This window comes from Triticum aestivum, chromosome 7A (genome assembly GCF_018294505.1).
Source record: "Triticum aestivum cultivar Chinese Spring chromosome 7A, IWGSC CS RefSeq v2.1, whole genome shotgun sequence".
NCBI classification, from domain to species: Eukaryota; Viridiplantae; Streptophyta; class Magnoliopsida; order Poales; family Poaceae; genus Triticum; species Triticum aestivum.
The window spans coordinates 690108275-690118451 of record NC_057812.1 but is presented as its reverse complement, the minus strand read 5'-3'; the positions used below and the strand labels follow the sequence as shown (position 1 = coordinate 690118451).

The following is a 10177-nucleotide window of genomic DNA, read 5'->3' as shown; positions in this document are numbered from 1 at the left end:
CCAACACAGACAATATTTGGGATGCGGCCGCGCGTTGGTGCACCGACCGGTTGGCGGCGAAACCGGACATGGGCGTCCGTTTTGCCGACCCAAACGGACATAATCCGGACGGAACGAACGTCCGTTTGGGGTCGGCTGTTGGAGTTGGCCTTAGCACTTGGGTGATGGGTAGCGGCGGCAAGTGGGGGATCCGGGAAGAGTAAAGAGAAAGGGACGAACACACTTTGTTTTCCTGCATCTACAGTCAGGCATCTTAAACTGGTGTCCGGGCGGGTAAAAAAACCCTGACCCACCCGGGCGCCTCAAACCGACCTCAAATGAGCCGGGTGAATGACACCCCTCACATTCGGTCCAAATCTAGAACGGGTATGGGCAGCCCAGTCTGTCCTTACTTGCCCTGTTCGCTTCTCCTCCAAATCCACTTCTACCCCAAATCGACTTCTTCTCCCCAAAATCCACTCCTCGCTCGCCATGTTCGACGGCGATGGAGCGGGCGGCGGCGGCGGAGAGAGCCGCATGGCTCCAAGAGGAGCAGACCCACGTCGCCCGGCGCATGGAGAGCATCGTCGTCTCGTCCTCCTCCTCCGCCTCTGCTTCGGACAGTGACGACAACGACGAGCCTGGAGCCGCTGATGCCTACACCAAGTCCAGCTGCCGAGACTCCAAGGGGAAGCGTCTAGGGAGGAAGTTGTGAAATCCAGCACCCTCCCCTTGTTTTAATTGGTATCAACTAGTTAACTATGTTGGAAATATGCCCTAAAGGCAATAATTAATGTATTATTATATTTTCATGTTCATTATTAAGTTCATGTTTCTATGCTACAATTGTATTGGTTCTTGAATATGAGATTCAGAGAAAAACCCAAATACATGTGTGCAAATATAAACAACAAGTGATCTCTAGTGTAGCCTCTAAGACTAACTCATGTATTAAAACTAACTCATGTATTGAATAAGGATGCTATCAATATATGAGAACACCGTTGTCATGATTACAACGGAGTTGGATAGACCCAACTTATATATTTATGAGACATGTCATTGCTGCTATGTTGTCGGTACTTCATATAACTTGTTCACATTTACATTGTCCCTTGGACCATGAGAATATTCCATACTAACATACCGATGGTTACTTCAGGGTTTACCACATGCACTCCGCATATGGATGTGTAAATAAAGGTGACTTACAAGTATACCGAAAACCTATGTCTCGATAGCGATAGTTCAAGACTGAGGTTTACTCCTCTCACGATAAAGAGATACCCTCTGGGCCCACTCGTTGTTACGGAGTCATTATCCTGTGGCAAAGCTGTGATAACATCCCTCATTTGAAGGGTAAGTGCTGACATCGCCCATTCCCTGATCTTTCGCTGCATCCTGCTTAAATAAAATTCCTTGTACCGTCCAAATATATTCAACCAGTTCACCTTCTGCGCCTTGTGTATCCTGTTAACTCACGTTCACTCCCCTCACATGGCTCCGCAGCTGTTCTATGCGGAGTACCTGCCCATCCCTCTGGTGAGATGAGGACCGACAAGCAACCCCACGGAAGAACTTGAGTGCCGGAGTAAAGCTGTGCTAAATCCGTTTGAAAATCGAATGGCCATGGACGGCGCCGAATAAAATCCCCTGCCCTCGCCGCGGTACACCGTTGATATTCCAGCCATGAATGATGAGATCATAAGATCACTACCTAGAGATGGACAATCTCCCAACCTCCCAACGTATCAATGCTGGGCCAGGTGCACCAGCGAGGTGTATGTAGTTGGTTGATCCTAGCGAACAACAACTCCTGCAGCAGGCACGCACTGCCCGGAAAATAAGGCCCCTTGCCCCCATTACATTCTTTTGTAGCTTGTAGTACATTTCATCCGCACATTGACTTTTGTGGTGAAACGGGCTATCCTCATCAGATACAGTCCGCCGAAAACCCGGTCGTTCCGTAGGGCGAATTGCGCTCCGGTTCGTCGTCGTCGTTCCGGGTGTTCCAAACATTTTCACGCAGATGGCAGATGTCTGAAATTTATCCCATGGATGGATGGGTTTGAATCATGCCGTGCAGCAGCAAGAGGATGGGAGGGGGGGTACAGATTTCTTTTGGGAGATTTGACCCCATGCCATGCGATGCGTGCGCGATGCAAAGCTTGTCCTGTGGCGTGGCGCCGGCGGGAGCCACCGGCCACTCTGGGGGCACGGGCCTACGGGGTCTCCGGCGTATCGTCGAGGCTTGATTCTGCATGCGCAGGGCGCTCTGGGACGGAGCATGTGCGTGCCAGCGGGCGGCATGCATGGGCATGGCCGCTCCTGCCGGTGGCAACGCTGAAGTCAGCGCCGATCAGACGCATGGCAGGGCCGTTGGCCGGCCGGCCCCTCTCCTCCGTTAAGGCCGCGGCTGCGGTCGAGGACGTACGAGAACTCGAAGAAGCTAATGGACATTTTTACGTTGAAAAAAACGAAAGCAATCATTGGTTGAGTCAAAAAATAAAAAATATTGGGGTGTTGCGAGAATCGAACTCACGACCTCTCGCACCCAAAGCGAGAATCATACCACTAGACCAAACACCCTGTTTGTTTTCTTGGCTCCACATAATTCTAAAATAACTAAAACAACGCCTTTCTGTCCAGGAAAACCGGCAATACCCCGGTTAATCGCCATGCATGAGAAAAGGCATACCTCCAACAATGGTGAGATTCGCCTCTTGGTATGAGCGTGCCTACACTACACACATAGTATTAAGATTGAGTTTATTTGGCCCTCGGAGAGTATGGTTGTAATTTACATGTTTTTTACGATATCTTGTGTCGTTAGAGACATTGTACTTATAATTCCAGACTTTTATTCACAAAAAATAATTTAGATATACTGTCATGGAAGTCTGTTTTCACAAAGAGAACTCAGACCGTTTAAGTTAACTATTCCCCTTAACTGTGCTCGCATGAGTAAGGCGACTATAGTTTCCGACGCGTCCCACTGCGCGATCGCCGGGCTGCCTCGTCTCCTGTGGCCTTAGGACCATGGAGACGCGGTGGATCTCGCTCCTTGCCGGCGGGAGGGTTTCGTTTTTAGAGGTTTCTTGGACTTTTGATAGGGTTTGTATCCTGCTCAGTAAGACGAGATGACAGCGGCGGCTCTCTGAAGATGGATAAGGTTCTCCCCCGTTTAGCCCCCGATGATGCTTCTAACATCGTCAGAGGGCATGTGGAGGTTTGTTTCTGGCGGATATCGTGGGCTTTGGTCGGCGTTTGTCTTTGATGGATCTGATCTTCATTCATCTAGGTTCGTGTGTCTACATGTTGTATCCTTTCGATGTACGCTTCTCTTCATTGGCGGCGGTTGTTGTTCTGGTGTGTTGGTCATTTGAGGCCTTATCACGACGACTTCTCTACTGTCTATTTAAAAAAAAGTCTTAACGACTCCGATGATGGAGGGGTGATGACGGCGGCGGATCTTCGGATCGCTCCATTGTTTGTAGTCGCCGCTAGGTGGTCACGGACCTGGATGAATAGATAAGTTCGATGAAAAGATTTTATTTCTAGTGTTTTTTGTACTATCTTGACAGTTCGATGAATAGATAAGTTTTTTTTTGAAAAGACTCAGACATTTTTAGGTGTTCTCAGACTGTTTAGCTTTACTAGTAATCATGCACGTGCAACGCATGTGTCCACCAACAAATATAAAGTTGACCGTGCCGAAAGGAATGGAAATTTTAAATTATAGTTGAACATAATAATTTTAACATTCCTTTAAACAACAAATAAATACATGTGGGAACATGTACTGACTACTACATATATGGTTCATAGACAGTTTGTGGAGGTTTCACAAAAGAAATACAACATTACAAACTGTAGGCTCGAAAGATCAGATATACTGGAGAGGCATCTATGTGAAAATGAATGAGGTTACATCTGCTTTCAACATACTATATAGCTCGTTACAATCCACCAAATAGGACTACCCAACAGTTTACAAATAGGGCAATTATGTCCAGCAGTGGCGTCACTATCCATGTCATTGTTGTCGGTGGGCACGACAAAATATCAGGTGGAGTCTCTACCTCTTGTGAACCACACAATCTCCGGTGGTTTCAAGCTAAGCTAGGCTCGCCTGAATGACAATTTGGCGTAGGAAATTGTTATATCATCACTAATGTCTGAATTGGAATTTAGGATACCCGTCTTGCAAAGAGAATAATCAGTTTCTCTATTTCCATAAACAAAAAGTAAACACAATTCATCACAATGTAACTGCAACTATCAACACAAGGCCATAATTTTCTTTGATTCTGCATCCAGATTGAACTATAGATTTATTAGCAAAAAAGGCAGCATCTAAAAAAACAAATATTGTACCAGAACATGCAATTTGTAGAACTTGATACCATGGAAATAAAGTATAGTGCAATGGAAATAATAATAAACTTGATCAAGAAATTTTTGATTAGCACGGTACTTGTAAGATATTATGACTGGACCACTACTGAACTACTACCAAGATTCCAAAACACATATACCAATGCGGCGGTGCTGCTGCTTCTCGCTGGCAGGGGGGTGCGCGGTGGAGCTGCCCATGCTTGCGGGCACAGTGCAAGGCGGAGCTGCTGCTGCTCGCTGGTGCAGGGGAGGGAGCGGGGCGTTGACTTACGCATGCGGGCCAGGTCTATCATAAACGCGTTTAAAATGGATGAATCGGTTGATTTACACACATGGTAGTTTTTAGTCACAGATTAGCAAAAAAGTGGTACTTTTCAGGACAAAATCGTAAAGTGGTAGTTTGTAGGCACGGTTCCATGAATTGTGGTAGTTTTTGGTTAAATACTCATGCAAAACACACACACACAGAGACACACTCAAAGGGAAAATCTGGAGATTGTTAGCAAATCCATTGAGAATAGTATTGTTACATATGCAAATCATCGTACTAATTAGAAGAGCATAACCTGCGACCTACGCCTCCTCGGTCACTACATTGAGCCCAGTCTTCTTGGCAGTTGCCTCGGCCTTGGCAGCATGCAACCTCTGCCCCTGGTGTGTCCACGATGGTTGGGACGATTCAGTCCATGGTGCCAATCCTTGTGAACTGCCAAGTTTCAGTACCAGTGCAAAAGAAGAGTAAATATTCACGTCAACCTATAGTGCAAGCTGCTACCTGGCATTTGCAGCTGCCATTTAGAAAAATGTGTGTGACAAAATGGTTTTATAAGATCTTATGCAATTTCCCTATGAAAGCTCTAATGCAAACACATTAATTACACATATCTAATATGCTTGTAAAGTATAAATGATTAACTTATAATCATGGTTGCCATCTTGAAAAGAAGATCTCGCATATGGGCTGACACATTTTAAACACAATATTACAATCTCCATCACAACGGTTCTGAGATGAATGGTAGGCATAGAAAAGTAACTGAAAATTTCTACAACTCACGTCTGACGAAACTTGATAGTCAAAACTTTTGACCAACAGAATAAATACATGGACCAGTGTGCAGCACATATAGTAATTAAACATAGGGCAAAATGTCAATCTAACCTATGCAGTTTAATTCTACGCCAATTTGACATCAGTGATTAGAAACTATACTCATAACATTACGTTTCAGGGAATAAGAGGCAGAGGAGGCACATATATCCAACAAGCTGCTCCTGTGCAGATGAGTGCTGGCCGGCGACGCTCGAGCGAGGTTGGCCTCTCGGGTTTTAGACGGCCGCATGCGAGATCAAGGCGCTAGCACAGTGACGTGATTCAGAGGTCAAGACACCGGCCTGGTCGGTCATGTAGCTGTTTGTTGTGGCTGTAGAGATCGGGTGGCCAGCGACACCACGATGCGCTGTACTTTGCACGCTTCCATGATTCGAGTACGGTAGGCTTGGAGATGGTTCCCTTGAGCCGAGGGCGCTGCAACACCATGGTGCGTAGGGTTAGCGTAAGAGGAAAGTACAACAAAGCACGTCCCATCTTCTATCTAACTCAAAGCAAAGAGGAAACAAAAATCTGGGACATTGGTAAACAAGGTAAAACATGAAGATATATCAGCTAGAATCTGTACCTCCATATTAGGACAGTGGTAAACAAGGTAAAGCATGAAGATATATCAGCTAGAATCTGTACCTCCACATTGCAGCAAAAAGTAGCAACAAACAACGTATAACAGGAAGACTTGTTAGAAGTTCTACCTCCGCATCGAGATGCTTACAAAAGACTCGTCAATGGAAGTGACAAAATCAGGGACCCATGTCAAGTATGGTGATTGCGCATAAGTAACACAATCAAGTAAAGAGAAATTCAAACAAAATGCTATCCTAGTTTAGGAGTCTTCCGCCACTAATTTCCAAATTACATTGGATATCAAATAGAACAGTTTCTATTTGACTAAGCCCCTCCTTCACTGGAGGCTTACCATATCATATCTACATGCTAAAAACTAAACCAAAACAATTCTCTGCAATATATACTGTTGGTGAAGATGATTAAAATAATCTGCAGTAGAACAAAATTGAATTTCACCATTCTAGACACCACGAAGAAGTGGAACCTGAAGCAATGGACGGAAGAGTCAGAGCTGCGTGTGGCCGGCTGGTTCAGGGGACGCGGCGGGCGCGGGTGTAGGGCCGTGCGCGGGCGCGGCGGCAAGGCTGGTGTCGGGGCAGGTTCCATCTCCTGGACTCTGGGGATCTCGCAGGATGGATGCCACACCATGAGCGGCAACAATCGCGATGGCGATCGTGCAGGGAGGCGACGATGTGGTGCAGTGCGGCGAGGTCGCCGTGCAGGCAGGGGACGTTGGTGGTGGGCGGCGTCTCGCACCAGGCCGCCGTCGTGCCAGACGGTGAGGTCGAGGTCGTGGAGTTTTTTTTGGAACTGGGAGGTCCTGGAGTTGCCTTAGTTTGCGACCAGATTTCCGTGATTGCAGGGGACGTGGGAATGGTAGTTCATGACATCCCGCCTACAATGCATGCGCCCGTGCCGAGTGCATCCGGTGCGCCCGCGGACCGCGGTCTGTTGTTGCCGGCGGCCGGCATGTACGTACGGTCAGGGCACGGTGACTGGCTGCACGCCGACGTACGCGACAGTTGCGCCTGGCGGTCACCTGCGTTCTTTGGCTAGCCAGCAAGCACGCATGCACGCACTGTTGGACGTACGTACCCGTGCGTGCACCACTGCTCACGCTACATACGTAGATCACTGGAATCAATAACTGCCGTATGGCGTCGCCAAGACCATGCAGTAACTACGTACGTACGTACTCGCACAGTTCACGGCCGACCGTGCGCGGAGATGCGCTTGATCCATGAAAACGCGCGATCGAATTGAAGCCGCGGACTGTTCACGCGATCGAATTAAGCCAGGCCTCGGGTAATCAATCAATCAGAAGGCGCGATCGCGACGTCACATCACGTCCATCATCCCCTTGGATCCAAACGTCACATCGTGTTAACGGTTTTGTTGAAATCTTGTCGGACGGTAATATACGCTTCGATCCGGCCCTAGGCCCATCTCACTTCAATGCGGAATCTTGGCCGCTAGATCGTTGCACCATTAAACTCCCACGTATTTTTACACATTTGTAACACCCTTGTGGGTATTCTATATCATTACGCATATAGATATATAAACTGGTGAGCAATCCTCAAATCATTCAAGTTGTCAAATAAGGTTACGACACACTCAAATTATAGGTATTCTATTCTTACGCACAGATATAGAAAATGCCGCATTAACTATTCCTCAGACCGCGTGAAATTCCAGATCACATCAGTTAATTTTTGCTAGTTTGAGATGCACACACCCCTCTCGTCCCCCGCCGAGTCCAGTGTGACGTAGCATCACTAGGAGCGAGCTAAAGCCAGTGATGACGTAGTCGGCCACAACGTCACACACATAGGCCAGTTGAAGGTTTAACATGTTCATGTAGCTGGCCTTTTCATACTGACCGTTGATCAGATTGGAAGAAGCCCGAGGTCGAGAAGGGATGTCGCGGCATGTAGTGCCGTTGCCGATGAGGGGTTAGACAGGACGCCATCGAAGGCCGTGACTGGAGGAGAGGCAGGGGACAGTTCGATCGGCCGTCGGGGAAGGGGAGGGGGGAAGGGCATTGCAAGATAGAATGGAAAAGGTAGATGGGTCTAACTGTTTGTTGCCAAATTGACTAGGGTGTTCAACAAAAACCCTGCACTTACGGAAACTTCCTACGGGTTGTTTCCAAGAAGATGACTCTACCAATCCCTGCCTACCTGACTGCCAATGCCGCTCTACGATGGCCGCTTCCACGTCTGCTGCTGGTCCCGCCGCCACCACTGTCGCGATGCCTCCCCCAAATCGCGCAGCGGATTTGCAGCCCCTCGATGGTGGCGCCACCGTCGGGATGGAACCGCCGGCAAGGAAGAGGGCCGTCGCGACCATACCACGAGGTGGCGGCTCGAAGCAGCCACCGCGCGACCTCGCCGCGGCTTCGTCTTGTGCGAAGAAGACGACATCAGCTGTCGCTGCTTCGTCACTTACAGCTGCTGCTTTGTGTTCAGCTGTTGCTGCTGTCGCGCCTCCTCCCACCTCCCGTCCTGGCGTCGGCCGTGGAGCGGCTGCTGTTCGGCTGATGAATTTTGATGATGTAAAAATGCACTTTTATGTGATGTATATTTTACTTGAACCATAGTTTGATGATGTAAAATACATCATTTATTGGAGATGCTCTTAGTCCAGCATGCTGCGATTTTGATCCATCTCTTCCCCTCCATGCACCATGCAGTATTCTTTCGTTGAGCATGCATACAGTGCAAAATGTACGCGGGAAATAACTAAGTTTATGCTACACCTACACTTGAATGCGCTGTCCTAGCCTATGGAGGGAGGCAACCTAATCGGCCAAAAACACATGCCATGAATGGCTCATGCATGATCGAGCTCTAGCTCACTTAATAAGCCAATAATGCAAATAGGCACTGTTTGTCCATGATATAGCTATAAGCCTGCATGCACGCAGGACCCCACTGGTTAATTATCAAACCCTGCCAGCATTCAAGCTTTTGGTCCATGCGCAATACACATGCGCGATGAAATGAAAGGCCAGAAATTGTAAATTGTAGTACGTGGTACGAACGAGAGCTAGTTATGGGCTTATGGCTAGGTTTATTTACGGTGTATATCTGCGTTCAGGATGTAGTTACATCCCCACTCAAAATATCAGCGAGGATCTTAATGAACTCCAGGAACATGTATGCATGTGTATCCGGGCAGGATCCCTGTGTAAGGGGGGCTCCATTTTTCACATGCAGTTATAATTCCAAATTACTACTCCGTGAGAGTAAAAATGGCCAAGATTCGGAAGTGAAGCAATGCCAGATCAGCAAAGATTGTGGATTAATGTGAGTTGGGACCTCGTACTCGTAGGCATGCATTGAATAGAGATAGCTAGTCGCATCTCTGTTAATTAACTGTACGAGATACAAAAAAAGGACCGGTACACATACGACGACTTAACTGTAAGGCGAGATCCAAAAATTAAGGGAAATAATAATGAGAACACAAAGACTTTTTTTTGCCACGAATTCCACGAACGTGATTTCATGATGAAACTTTGAGCCGAGCACTTGAGCTCGAGCTAAGAAAGGTCTCTTTCGCTGAACGAGAGGATTACATGCTTAGCCAGCATTGCACCGTAGGAGAGCATACTACACAATAAAAAAAGTTCGATCACATCGAGGAACACTATGAAAGAGACAAGATAGATCCGATCTCATCAACAAGAATGCAACTGAGAGGAAGTAGGCGTTGATAAAGATTCACCGATTCTCATAGTTAGGTTATGCCTCGCCCATTCGCAAGAAGTTTTCCACTGATCTAGAGTCAAAACAGACTATCCCTCTACGATATCCACATGTAGCGAAGTACTCCCTCCGTCCCAAAATAAGTGTCTCAAGTTTAGTACAAATTTGTATTAAAGTTAGTACAAAGTTGAGACACTTATTTTGAAACGAAGGGGGTAGTAGTTTAGCAGTACTTCATAGTCCAGGACAAAAAGCTACCGGAGAACTAAAAGGAGGAGCGGCCTTCTGGGTACCAGTCTAGAATTGCTCTAGACCGGGAGAGGGAGAAAGAGGGGCGTAGGCCAGGGGTCGACTGACTTGGGGGGCCAAAACCTTCCAGGGCCGGTGCACTAGGGAGGGAACTCCT

At 47.4% G+C, this 10177-nt stretch overlaps 1 non-coding gene across 1 annotated transcript; it reads right to left on the bottom strand.

Moving 5' to 3' along the window:
- Window positions 1–2496: 2496 nt before the first annotated feature.
- TRNAP-UGG (transfer RNA proline (anticodon UGG)) lies at window positions 2497–2568 on the bottom strand. The gene has a single exon. It is a non-coding gene; the product is annotated as a tRNA-Pro (tRNA).
- Between the last annotated feature and the right edge of the window lie 7609 nt (window positions 2569–10177).